This window comes from Aristolochia californica, unplaced genomic scaffold, assembly GCF_029961685.1.
Source record: "Aristolochia californica isolate CCGP_79_NKW_82.1479 unplaced genomic scaffold, dmAriCali1.0.hap1 SCAF_8, whole genome shotgun sequence".
Taxonomy (NCBI): Eukaryota; Viridiplantae; Streptophyta; class Magnoliopsida; order Piperales; family Aristolochiaceae; genus Aristolochia; species Aristolochia californica.
The window spans coordinates 36593160-36606592 of NW_027182279.1; the positions used below are offsets into that span (position 1 = coordinate 36593160).

The 13433-nt window shown below is 38.0% G+C and overlaps 1 pseudogene; it reads left to right on the plus strand.

Moving 5' to 3' along the window:
- Positions 1-11049: 11049 nt before the first annotated feature.
- LOC137939532 (cytochrome P450 87A3-like) lies at positions 11050-13227 on the plus strand (annotated as a pseudogene).
- Positions 13228-13433: the final 206 nt, after the last annotated feature.

Consider the following 13433-nt stretch of genomic DNA (forward strand, 5'->3'; position numbering starts at 1 on the left):
CTGCCAAATTGAAGTTTAAGTATAATCTGTTTTGTTCTTGGTCTCGGTAGGTGGGCAATGAGGATCCTAACTTCTTACTGTATCCTTCAGATTCCAACATTCCCTAATATCTTTTGGCACAAACACACCCTTATCCATATATTCTGGAGAAACCTTTCAAAGGACACTTACCCTGCCTTGGCTCTACCTCATTACCAAAGTTTAATCTTGTTATCTCATAAAAAAATTTAAAAAAAATAAACAAAAAGGCATACATCTTTCTTACATCTAATTTCAGCCCTAATCTAGTATAGGGTATCTGCACTTGCTTGAAACACACTTATTTTATCTAAACAAGTGATAAGAAATTTTTTTTTGTAAGGAAACTCACATTAATTCTAATATTTAAATAAGCTAATGCACTACAAGAAAGAAGACTTTTAGGAACAAAAAGTTTTGTCGATACCCGCTCAAATATCACGTTAAAGTTTAGTCAAGGTCAAATCCATTATGGAAGGATTAGACAAGTTAGGAGGCCTTCTCCCAACTGATAGGCACATATATCTGGCTATTATTAACACTCGCCTTCATGTCTGGACCCTCTTTGTGGCTTTGTACATGAACAGTTATGGGTGGAAGCCCATATTAAGTTGCCCATGCTAATATCATGTTAAAATTGGGTGTAGGTCCATCCCAACATGACTAGCCAAGTTAAAAGGTAAGTAGTAAGCATAAAATCTTTATTATCATGGATCTGTGCAAAACTATTCTTGATACTCACATAGTAGCCTACTTTCTTGGAGGAGATGGATATAGTATAAATTAGGATTGAACTAGGAAGTAGATCAAGATGATGTCCCTTCATTAAACAAAGGGGAATAATTTATATATTGAACTACATGTATCACTTTTGTGAGGTCTACTTTAATAACCATATATTTTGGTTGGTAAGGACATATATGCATTTCTTCAACCCCAAGGTACAAGTAAGCTACATGTTGATAGGTCTTACAAGGATAAACCTAGAGGGGGGAACTAACTCAAATTTGTGCAATTCAAACAACACACAAAGTAATCAACCACAAGTACACAATGATTTTTATAGTAGTTCACAACCTAACATTATCTTAGAATTGCTAATGTACTCTAAAGGTGTTTTCACCTTAGAGTTTATCACTATTTTCGATAATCCAACAACATCTACAACAATAGATGAAAAGGTTTACATTATAACGAATATCCAATAATTGGGACTTATAATTAGTAGCAACTAGGTACTGGCACCTAAACCCGATAGCTAGCAATCAACTTATCCAAACATTGATTGGTTTACAATTTACAAGGTCTTGATTTACAATTTAGCACCTAGCCTTTTAAATAGTCAAATATTACAATTACAAAGATACAAAGAATACATCTAATCTTAGGTGTTTTAACGACAACAATAACAACTCAAATTAATGATTTTAAAATATAAGGTCAATGAGATTTGAAAACTCAATAATTAGAGTTTTTGAAAAAGCTATGGAAAGACCCCAACTAATAGTTTAACTTAGTAGACTCACAAAAAAAAGTTAATTGAACTTAATATAGTAGAAAATATGCTCAATCACATTCAACACTAAAAGTAATAAGCACACACATTAGAATTTAAAATCAAAAGTATAACTACTTAGCTATTTTGGAAAATGAAAATCTCAAGTCATTTGGAAGATTGGGAAAGCCTGAGTATGGTTTGTTTCATTGTAGAAATTTGATGATAAATATGTGGAGTGTGTGTTAGACCAATTGTAAAATCATGTTAGTTCTTATTACAAAATGGGTAGCTTGAAAGAATTCTATTAACGATGCTACTAGTGTATTTTATACACATACCTTCCAACACAAATATTATGAGGTCTATGGGAAAAGCTCAAAGACTGATCAATTAAGTTGCCAAGTCGACTCAAAGAAAAAACACATTGAATATTGTTTCTGTCAAGAAAAACTAATATGAAGTGGTAGCTTGAAGACTTGAAGATCTAGAATCAAGTCTCATAGAAAAACTCAAGAACTTCAGTTTTGTAGCACAATCAACCAAATTTCAATCATAAGGTATATATGAGCATTGGACCTTTAGGGCATGAAATTTCTTCAAAACCATGTTTTATCGATGCATACAAATAATTTAAAAAGATTAAATCCCTTACTATAGCCTATATCATGCTTATATATATATATATATATATATATATATATTAAATTGGCACACTGGTAGTAGGCATGATCGATCCACTTGTACAGGGATAATCGATTATCCAAAATGTAATTTGGCAAAATTTATAAAGCATGATATATCATCCTACATAGGCGTGATCGATCACATAAAATGTTACAAGGAAGAACTTATAATGCATGATCAATCATCCATTGTAACATGCATCAATCGATGAGGCATGACCGATCAATGAGTTTTGTAAAGGTTTCAAAATTATGATTGATGCCTTGATTGATCAATAGGCTTAGGGAACTCAAAAAAATATACATTGGTTGATCGATCACACCTTTTTTCATTAATTGGTCAACAATTTTTGCATTTTTTAGTAAACGGTCAAAATGACATTTTTGGTTGTAAATCTTATATATAGGCTTCCCAACTTGTTGGAAAGCAATAACTGAGCATTTATTGGCATACCAAAGATTTTACAAAAGTTTTTCTCATTTGAAATTCCAAATCTATTCTTTTAGGGAGAAAAGGGTTGAATCTCCCCAAATCCCTCAATTTCTCTCAAATCTCTAGGCATTCCTAGCTAAATCAAAGCTACTTATACTCTAGTCTTGTGATCAATGGATTAGAAATTTGGATCTCTCTAAGAGAAACATGTCTCTTCTATATGAAAGTTTAAGTTTATTTGTTCTCTTTTGTATTTTCATCTTCCTTATGAAAGCTATTTTCTAGAACCATAATCTAGAAAAGGATACCCACTAGAGCCAAAATTTAATTGGTAGGAGATCTCTTGGGAAAGATTTGTCTAGTGTGATTGAAGATTGCACTTGGCCTAAAGAGAGCCAAAATCTCTTTGTATTTTTCACTACTAAAGCAGGATAGTAAAATATTTCCTGAGCAAGAGTTCTTCGGTAGCGATTACCACTAAGGGAACATCGATAATAAAACATCTCTGCCTCTTTATGGGTTATGTTCATGCACTTTTATTTTTTCTCTTTTTATTACTTTTAATTGCACCTTAACAACTTAAATTTTTATTTTTATTTATACTAAATTCAACCCTCCCCCTCCCCTCCCTTCTAAGGCACCACTTAGGCCAACAATTGGTATCAGAGAAGGTCTAAATTATTCCCAATCTAAAATTACATCTCATTTCATTTATTGTATCTCAAGAAGACATTATGTTTCAAGAGGGTCATGGGCCCTATTTTGTAACCCATGCTTTTAGTTCACAATAGCAATGGCGGAAAATTAGAATTTTTTTTATGTTTTTTACAATCCATTGGATTTAACTATGGGAAACAATCATTAGTGGACACTACATCCCATTCCAAAATGCAAAAGGAAGATCTATTCCAAAATGGTTATGTGATTGAGATGACTTGGACATTGCAAAAATTAATGGCAATGCTAAGGCTATGGAACTCATACTTAATTCCTTGAGTTTTGAAATGCTAGATTCTTTGTCATCTTGTAAATAAACTAAGGATTTATGAGATAAACTAGAATCTAATTTTTCTTGGAACATAGAATGTGGTTCTTCACACTCCAAATGCACTAAACATAGAGATATTGTAGGCATTGAAGATTGTATGCACTCATGCTCAGTTGGAAGCATCATCTTAGATGGAGATGAGACTTTAGAAGTGATAGTTTTGAGGAACTGAACAAGAAAGAACTTATGAGACAACTAGATGAATCCATGTCCTCACTTAGAAGAAAGAAAAAGAAAGCAAGAAGTTAAGAAGGCAGTTGTGAAAGTTAAAAAACAAAATGAATATTTGAAAGTTGATTATTCCTCCAAGCTAGAAGAGCTTAGAAACAAAATGAGAGACTCATCTTAGAACATGAGAGAGTTGAACTCCATTCTTAAAACATAAATGAATTGAGAAAAAAATGACAACCTTCGCGCCAGGGCTTTAGAAATTGAAGAAGAAGATCAATAATTAAAATCTCTAAATGGATAGTTGAAAGAAAAGCCTTTGATTTATCCCATGCTTTATAGAAATTGACTTTAAGAACAGTCACTACTCTGGATAAATCAACATTAAACACAAAATGTGAGAAAATTAGGACTTGGAGCTAAGGTCCATGAGAGTATAAAGGAAAGAAAACCAAGAAGTTCTCACAGGACAAATATGACAAAGGTCACAACATCACCTATGCATAATGTTTCACGTTATAAATGTGGGTGGGTCCACATGTCACTATGCATTTTGTTAAGAAACAACCATGTGTGTAGGGGTGGCATGACTAGTAAACAAGGAGAACTTTCATAGAGATGGCATAAAATTGTTATTATACAAGTTGGTGTATGTCCTCTATGTCCTTTTCCTTTTGAAACATATTTTTATGCACACAATAACATTATTATTTTAATTATTTTTTAATTTACTTTATTTTATTTCAGTTAAAGAATTAATAGGCCACATGGGCATTTTTGGAATATTTCATTTATAGGGATATTTTTGTAATATTTTATCTTAAACCTTGTAAGGGTGAACCCTATTTAAGGGTTAAGAGTAATGAGAAAGACAAGAACTGATTTAGAGTAAACAAGGGTTTTGAATTTTCCTCAACGAGCTCTGGGGTGTGCATTCTCCTCAAAGAACCTAGGGTTTTCAAGCTTCACTTTGGCTTGATTTTTGTCTTTCTCTTCTCCCTCCCTACAAATCCATGTGTCAAATCTAGGACCGTAACAACTGGTATCAGAGCGGGAACACAATGAGCCATTCTATATCCTAAGAAAAATGATTGCCATGCGCGATCAATTGGAAGAAATGCGCGCATGGTATAGAGCATCTGACGAAAGCTGGCGTGCATCTTCCATTGAATTGTCTGCAAGGGAGCAACGCGTTGCCGTTGCAGAAAAGGTCATACGACCTCAAATCTCCGAGCACGACATATGCACAGAAGGAAAGGCAGCAGATGCTGTCTTGGACAGGAAGACAGGCCACGAGCCAGAAAAATTTTAAATTTCATGAGTAGGGAAATCGTCATCGTGTTGTTCCCCAGCCGAAGTTGCTGTGGACAATTTGGGTGCGACCTCAAATCCAAATTCGGACTCAGACCTTCCGTGATCAGACAGCGGGGACCCCATTTTTTGGAAATCGGAGGGGTATTCCACAACCCCCTTCTCACGGGAAGCCATACATCTTCCACAAGTGACGCAAACAAATCCGGGACATCTCCCTCTCGAAAAATCGACAAGCGGAGAAGCCCCAAAGGGGTGTTGTTCACCGTCGAGAAAAGCCCAGCGGGCAACCAACCACAACGCCTTTTCGCCGGGGTCCGTCGTTCTGGCAGCCGGCATGGAGAGGAGAGAAAGGGAGAAAGGGCGACGGGAGAAAGGGGAGCTAGAACGCCTCTCAGACCATGAGACGAAAAATCCCCAAGCGGAGAAGCCATGACGTCCTCTTGTTAGCCACCGGAGAAAGAGGAGGCTCAATTGGCTCCATTGGACAAAATTCCGGTGGGATTTGGCTTCCGGACAACAGCTATCACTCACAATCTCGCTCTTGGCAGTCCAGCGAGGAACCAACTTCAACGTATTTTGGGGTAAGTTTCTGAAATGCCCTCAATTGATATGTCTAAACAATTTTTCCATGGGGGTGAAGGGGCTCCAAGAATTTTTGGCCTGGTGGTTTTCTGTTCCGGGAAGCAGAGAAACAAAACCATTTTGATGAAATTCTAGCTTGTATGTTTGAAATACGAGATGAAAATTTTTTGGGGATTCCGGGATTGATAGAAAATATTTTTTGGATGTTGTTTTATTTTTCTACTGCTGAGAACAACAATAGTGAGCCTCTTCAAATTGCTGCTGCAAGCATGGATGAAGGACGTGTTTCATATTCTTCGCTGTCTAACCTTGATAAACCGACTGATGACATTCATTATGAAGAAGATTACCCTTCTTCTGTGTGGACTACCTCTGGAGGAAAGGGTTCTTGTGCCTCAGGGCCAATGCCTTTCAAGCAAGAGTTCACTTATCAATTGCCTTTGAATTTAGATCTTCTTGATGGAGGAAATGAGTCAAGCGAGAATTCTCAGATTTCTACTCAACAATTAAGAGGCTTCCTAAAGTGAACTTGAGAAATGTGTTGAGTGGTATATATGCTATTATATATACTATAAGGGCCCTGCTGTGATAGGAGATTCACGGGATAGTACGTCAAATTTGTCATTTCTTGGTTCTGAAAAGAATGGAAATAGAATTTTTTTGGGTGTGTTGGGAATGGTCTTGTGGATGAATGATATTTCTGTTGCTTGGTTGCACAGTATAACTCAATTTCCAATTTCTGCTGTTGTGGCATTCTTGGGTAGGATAGGAGAGCCATTTTCCATTTTTAAATTTACTACTGTTGTGGCAATGCAGAAATGGACTCAACAGAAAAAAATAAATGCAAAACCAATTATTGATGTGACAGGGTGATTGATATTAAAAGGTGGAGGTTTCTGGCTTTAATTTTATCTGCTCAGCAGAGATACCCAAAGGCTGAAGTTGTTATCGATGCAACTTTTGATGAAACTGCCAAGTGGGACCAGGGTCCACTGCTAAGAATGAAGGCAAAGTTGAAACTTGGCGCAGTATGCTTGGAGAAAACCATAGCAGTGAAGCAATATTCTGCTGCTACACTGCATATTGAATGTCTTATGCATGAAGCACGCGGTCAAACCGGAAGTGCTTTAGTGGCTTATTCCAATGTAGCATACAAGATAGATGTGGAAATGCTCAAAAAAATTAAGACAAGTGAAGTGCAATATCTAGTGCTTGATGAAGCAGACCAAATGCTTGTTGTTGCTGTGGTAGTAAGCATGGTGGACACATATTGGCTACTTTAAATGAGCATCGATCCGTTACTTTGAAGTTGTTTACTCCGATTGATGGATCTTTGGAAGCCTAGAGGAAACTTATGAAGTGTTGAGGACACTTCAAGTTCTTTGTGTAGGGAACAATGTTGATATAAGCCTAGGAATATGCCCTGTTGTAGAGGAATATACCCTTGTCTCGTCATCTTCTAGGGCACAAGACTACCTTAATCGCATGTTGAATTGGAATGTTGAAGACAAAATTTTAGAGGCAATCACTTCAACGCTTCACGCAGTTATGAAGGATGCATCTTTACTCTCTGACTTCTACCACTCTATTGGTACTTTGGTTCTTATTAAGGATCAAGGCAGCCAAGTCAAGGTGCTTCTTGAGGATGCAAATGGCTATTTTCATGCAATCAAGGCACTAAAATAGAGTGATAGAAAAGGAAAGTATGATTTGAGTGGTGCTGAATCTAGTGCTTATGCATTGGAGGTGGCACTTGAACCACTTGTAGGAACTCTTACATTAGCAGGTGCTGAAGTTGATCAATCTGTGATTGGCATAGTGACTTTTTTCTGCTCATGGTCTGGATTTGAAACGTCAAAGGTGAATCCCCTGCTTAGTCCTGTTAATGAGATGGAAGATATATTGCAACAGGACTGAAATGAATATGAAAGGACCTTCACTCTCAGTTGTACTCCTTTATTGGTCTCATTGACCTCTTGCATGGTATGTAATGGTGCTCGATTGCTTATGCATCTAACTGACTCCAATAATGCTATAACTGTTGTTTTTGACATTGAAGTGGTTGAAAGTGACTTTAGAAAATTGGTTCAATCCCTTACTCAAGGAGCATCTGCATGTTCTCCCCCACTGCCCTTAACAACAATGAGCATATCAAATGCAGCAGCAGCTGATTGCCCACTGCACCCTCTGCCAATACCCCAGATGGAAAGAGGTTTAAGCAATGACATCCTACAAGCCTCCGTTGCAGCAAGAATTCATGATTTCATCAATTGTTTATGCTTTTCTATATTGCCTACAACATTTTTCAAGTTAACACTCTGGCTGCAGAGTGACTGGGCTGATCTTGGTCCGGATACATTGGTTTTTTATGTGTGGCATTGGCCTTAGTTTGGCACATCGTGTTGGCATGGTAGTTGGCATTGAAATGAATGCATCCGCAATGTTAGATGTTCAAAGGAATGCAGAGATCAATGGCATAAAATACTGCAAGTTCCTCCATGCCAAGGCAGTAGATGTAATGAGTTTTCTATTCAAAGAATATCTAGCTACGCCACTGCAGGAAGAGAGTGCAAAAATAGCGGAGATATATATAATGTGTGATATTGAGTCTTCTCAATCCCAGGTGGCTGGTCAGGATGTGTTGCTACCATGCTGGAAAAGTGTGGGCAGTGCAACCTTGCCAATGAGGGGCCGCCGTGAGGGGCAATTTCACACCAGTCCAAGACTGATGGAGGGCAGAGATGCTACTTGGAGAGATGTAGGGTGGAATGCTCCAGTTTTGGGCGTCCAGCAGGTGGACACAACTACCGCGAATGCTACTTGGGAACAGGTGGAGAAGTTGGCATACAAACCCTACCTTCGAGCTTGAGGACAAGCTCTTGCTCCTAGGGACGGGTGTAATGTTATGCACTCAATAAAATTATTATTTTAATTATTTTTATTTAATTTACTTTATTTTATTTCAGTTAAAGAATTAATAGGTTACAAAGGCATTTTTGGAATATTTCATTTACAGGGGTATTTTTGTAATATTTTATCTTAACCATTGTAAGGGTGAACCCTATGTAAGGGGTAAGAGTAATGAGAAAGGCAAGCATTGATTTAGAGTAAATAAGGGTTTTGAGTTATCCTCAACGTGCTCAGGGGTGTACGTTCTCCTCAAAGAACCTAGGGTTTTCAAGCTTCTCTTTGGCTTGATTTTCGTCTTTCTCTTCTCCCTCCCTACGAATCCATGTGTCAGATCTGGGACCGTAACACATATCGCCCTAAGGGTATTGTCGTAATTATAAACACCTGAGTCTACTTTCTATCTCAATAAACCATTTCTCTATCTGATCTTTCTAGAGAGATATATCTACATTGGAAGAATCAAAGCTCATGCTGGTATCTTGTTGCATGCGAGATTCGAATTTAAGCTGAATTTTTTTGCTTCACTTTTTTAGTTGCTAATGTTGGTTGAGTTCCTATTTGTTTTCAAAATCTAGTCAAAATTTTAATACTCTTAATTGGACTCAACCCACCCTTGGTTACCCATCCTACTCTTAATCAGACTTTGTACCCATCCTAGTAACTAGGGCAAACACAATAAAACATAAACGAAAAAAGAAAAAAAAACTATGTGGTGGATATCTATAACACTCGAATCTCCTTACCACATGTCATGATCATTTTATGGCACTTCAAATTTATTTAACAACAAATAGCAACTGAAAATCTTGCAAATCTTATCTCAATAGAGTAAACTGCAATTTCATAAATATGAATCCGATGGAGGGCATTGGCTTAGGGTGTAGGGGGGTTTAGTCCCTAAACACACAAAATTGAAATTTCTATTAAAAAACAGAAATCAACTTCCATTAATGAGGGTTTAGGGTGTGTGTTAGGGTTAGGGTTTAGGGCGTAGGGTTAAGGGTTTAGAGTTTAGGTTTAGGGTTTAGGGCATAGGGTTTATGGTTTCAAATCCTAAACCCTAAACCCTAAAAAGTTGGAAAAGATTTAGACCCTAAAAACACAAAATTGAAATTTGTATTAAAAAACAGAAATCAACTTCAATAAATCATCCATTAGAACAAAATCATCATTTAATTAACAAAAATAAAGCACAACATTCAAAATCATCATTATTGAATAATTTGCTAAAATTACCGAAATCAAATACAACATTCAATTACATAGAAATCCATAAACTAAAATACAGAGATCAATTCAATCAAATTTCAATTAAACTTAGCAATAACTTTAATTTAAATTATATTTTAATTTATTTGTAATTGACAAAATTTTCATTAACATAAATTCAGAAATTAAACAGTAAATCACATGAAAAATCAATACCAACTACCACAAATCAATACAGTAATTAAATACCTAAATAAAAATTAATATGATAATTAAATACAGTAATTAGATTTTACTAACATAAACCCTAAAAAGTTACCCTATTAAATCGGCTTCTAAAATTCGGATTTGGAGGGGGAGTATGGCTTCGATTTTGAGAGAGGGGGCAGCGAAAGGAAATGATAGGCTTCAGTTTTGAGAGAGGGGGCGATGAGAAGATGAAAAGTTAGGCTTAGATTTTGAGAGAGGGGGGTAGCGAGAGGATGAGCAGAGGGGAATGGAGAAGAAGGGTGAGAGATGTGGTTGAGACGAAGACTGGGTTGAGAGGAAGATAGGGCAGTTGAGAGGGGCATCTAAGGCTAGGCCTAGCGGCAGCAGCAAGGGAGCAGGGGCCGAGTGGTGGCATCAGGCACGCGAGAGGGCGAGAGGAGCGTCGAGAGAGAGGGAGCCTCAATAGGGAGAGAACAAAAGAAAATTAATAGGGTCTAGAGAGGGCTGATGTGGCGTGTGAAGATGTGTCCTGATGATGTGGCATCCAACATGGATGGTGACAATGCATTCAATGACATGTTGGGATGATGTGTCATCCTTCATGGATGATGGTGTGGCTTCCCGATGACTTGGTGGGTGACATGTCATTACTTTTCGGGTACTGATTGCTTCCAACACTGATGTGGCATGATGATGTGTCACCACATAAGCGATCAAAGATTACATGTCACCTTTGACTGTGCACATATACAGTTGACCGATCAAAGTTGGGTATTTGTGATATTAAGTTGAAAAGTTGGTTATTTGTGTTATTATTTTTTAAAAAAAAGAATATTACAGTAAAATTCCCTAAAATATACCTCAAGTTGAACTATATAAGTTGGAAGGTGACAATAACTAAGCATCCTCTCCTTCTTCCATTGGCAAGCTAGTTTCGTATAGCCTGTGACATCCATCCAGGAGAAGCCGCGAAGCAATGTGGCCGATTCTTGCGTGTCTTCTGACCCTTGCAACCATATACTTCACACGATTGATCTACAAACGGAGAAATCCAAGTTGCAAGGGAAATCTCCCTCCAAGTTCTCTGGGCCTTCCACTCATTGGAGAGACACTCGCCTTCTTCGCCCATTACACTGCATCTGATCTCCACCCTTTTGTAAGGAAACGAATGGATAGGTATTAGCCAAGCAATGTTACAAACACCTTTCATCTTAATGGCAATGTTGAACTGTAAACAAGACTAACTAGCTTCTGCTTATGTTCAGGTACGGTCCCGTTTTTAAGACCAGCGTGGTAGGCCAACCTTTCATAGTCTCGGCCGATGAGGATCTCAACCATTTCATCTTCCAGCAAGAGGGGCGGCTGCTCGAAAGCTGGTGACCTAGGGCCGTTAAGGATACCTTCGGCCAGCAGAACGTAGGGCATATGCATGGCTTATTGTACAAGTATCTCAAGAGTTTGATCCTGAGCCTCTTCAGGGTGGAGAGCGTGAAAGAAACTCTCTTACCTGAGATGAATCTATTTGTGCGTAGGACATTACATGAGTGGGTGAAGAAACCTTCTGTGGAGGTGAAGGATGGAACCGCAGCTGTAAGTGATCATCTTCCTCTAGCCTCGAGAAACTTTATCTCTTATGCCGCATTTGCAGCTAGGAATATTTAAATGCCAAATTCCTTCTTTTGCAGATGATATTCGGTTTGACTGCCAAAAAATTGATCAGCTACGAGGATGAGCAATCGTTGAACAGTTTGAGACAAAGCTTTGTTGCTTTCGTCGATGGGCTTATCTCCTTCCCTCTTGACATTCCAGGAACTGCTCACCACAAATGCATGGAAGTAATAACAAAAGAAACCGCTACTAGTTTGTCAAAGAATGCCAAGCCTTTTTCTTTGTCTTTTTTTAATAGCTAGGGGCGTTTTGAATTTTGCTGCTTAAAATTTTCACACTTGCTGTCGGAAAAAAAATTCTTATTTATAGGGAAGAAGAAACGCTATGAAGGTGTTAAGGGAAATGCTGCATGACCGACGGAAAAGCCCTCAAGAGAATCGAAAACGAGATTTCTTTGATAGAGTGATTGACGAGTTAAACAAAGAAAAGAGTCTCTTGACGGAGGGAATAGCGCTTGATCTCATGTTTGCTTTGTTGTTTGCAAGCTTTGAGACTACATCCTTGGCATTAACTCTAGCTCTGAATTATCTTATAGATCATCCCCAAGTATTAGCAAAAGTCACTGTAAGTGATCATTTCTGTTAACGACGACATAAGAAAATGATAGACAAGTCTTTGACCTGAATGAATGGCACTGCCGTTTCCAGGAAGAACAGGAAAAGATTCAGAAGAAGAGAGAAGACCCAAATGCTTCAATCACTTGGACTGAGTACAAATCCATGTCATTCACTTTTCAGGCAAGTCAATCGTTTCAGTTGCTCATGATTTCCTACTGCTACTACATCTTTCACTTGGTGCCTGCTTCTGGGTGGTGCAGGTCATCAATGAGACCCTGAGACTGGCCAACGTTGCTCCTGGCATATTCAGGAAAGATATTGAAATTAAAGGTGAACGAAATATAGAAAGACAGTTAGAATCCGCCATATAGTCAATTACTGTCAACCAACATTTCTTCATCTGATTCATGGGCAATGCAGGTTATACGATTCCCGCTGGGTGGCCAATCATGGTCTGCCCTCCTGCTGTACACTTAAACCCTGCGACATACGAGAACCCACTTAAATTCGACCCTGGGAGATGGGAGGTCAGTTCTTCATCAACTCCATTGCAGACTTCCTTGTAGCAAGTAGGCCTTGATGTTCTGCTACACTTTTCAGGGGCTTAATACAAATGGAGGGTCCAATAATTTCATGGCTTTTGGAGGGGGTATGAGTTTCTGCGTTGGGGCTGACTTTAGCAAGCTACAGATGTGTATCTTTCTTCATCATCTCGTGACCAAATACAGGTAATATAAAAACAAAAGTTGATTGAATTCACTGCAAAGGATTTCTAATTTAGAGAGCTAGATAGAGATGAAGAGTACTCTAAATTTTGTTGGAATGGAAATGACAGATGGGAAGCTGTGAAGGGGGGAGAGACAGAGAGGAGACCTGGTCTGGCATTCCCCAATGGCTTCCACATTCGCCTGATGGAAAAACACAAGTAGAGTCCCGAGAAAAATGGATCAGCTATGAACTATGCACATAATTCAAAGTGTACCTATGCAATGTTTCTCCAAAAACAATGAAAGTGAAAGTGTTTTTCTTTGCTTGTTTCCTTTTCTATTGTATCATTGATAAAAGATGAAAAAGAGACTGGACCGAATCCAACCGACCTTGGTTGTGACTGTTAAGATTTACTTGTGATTTATTT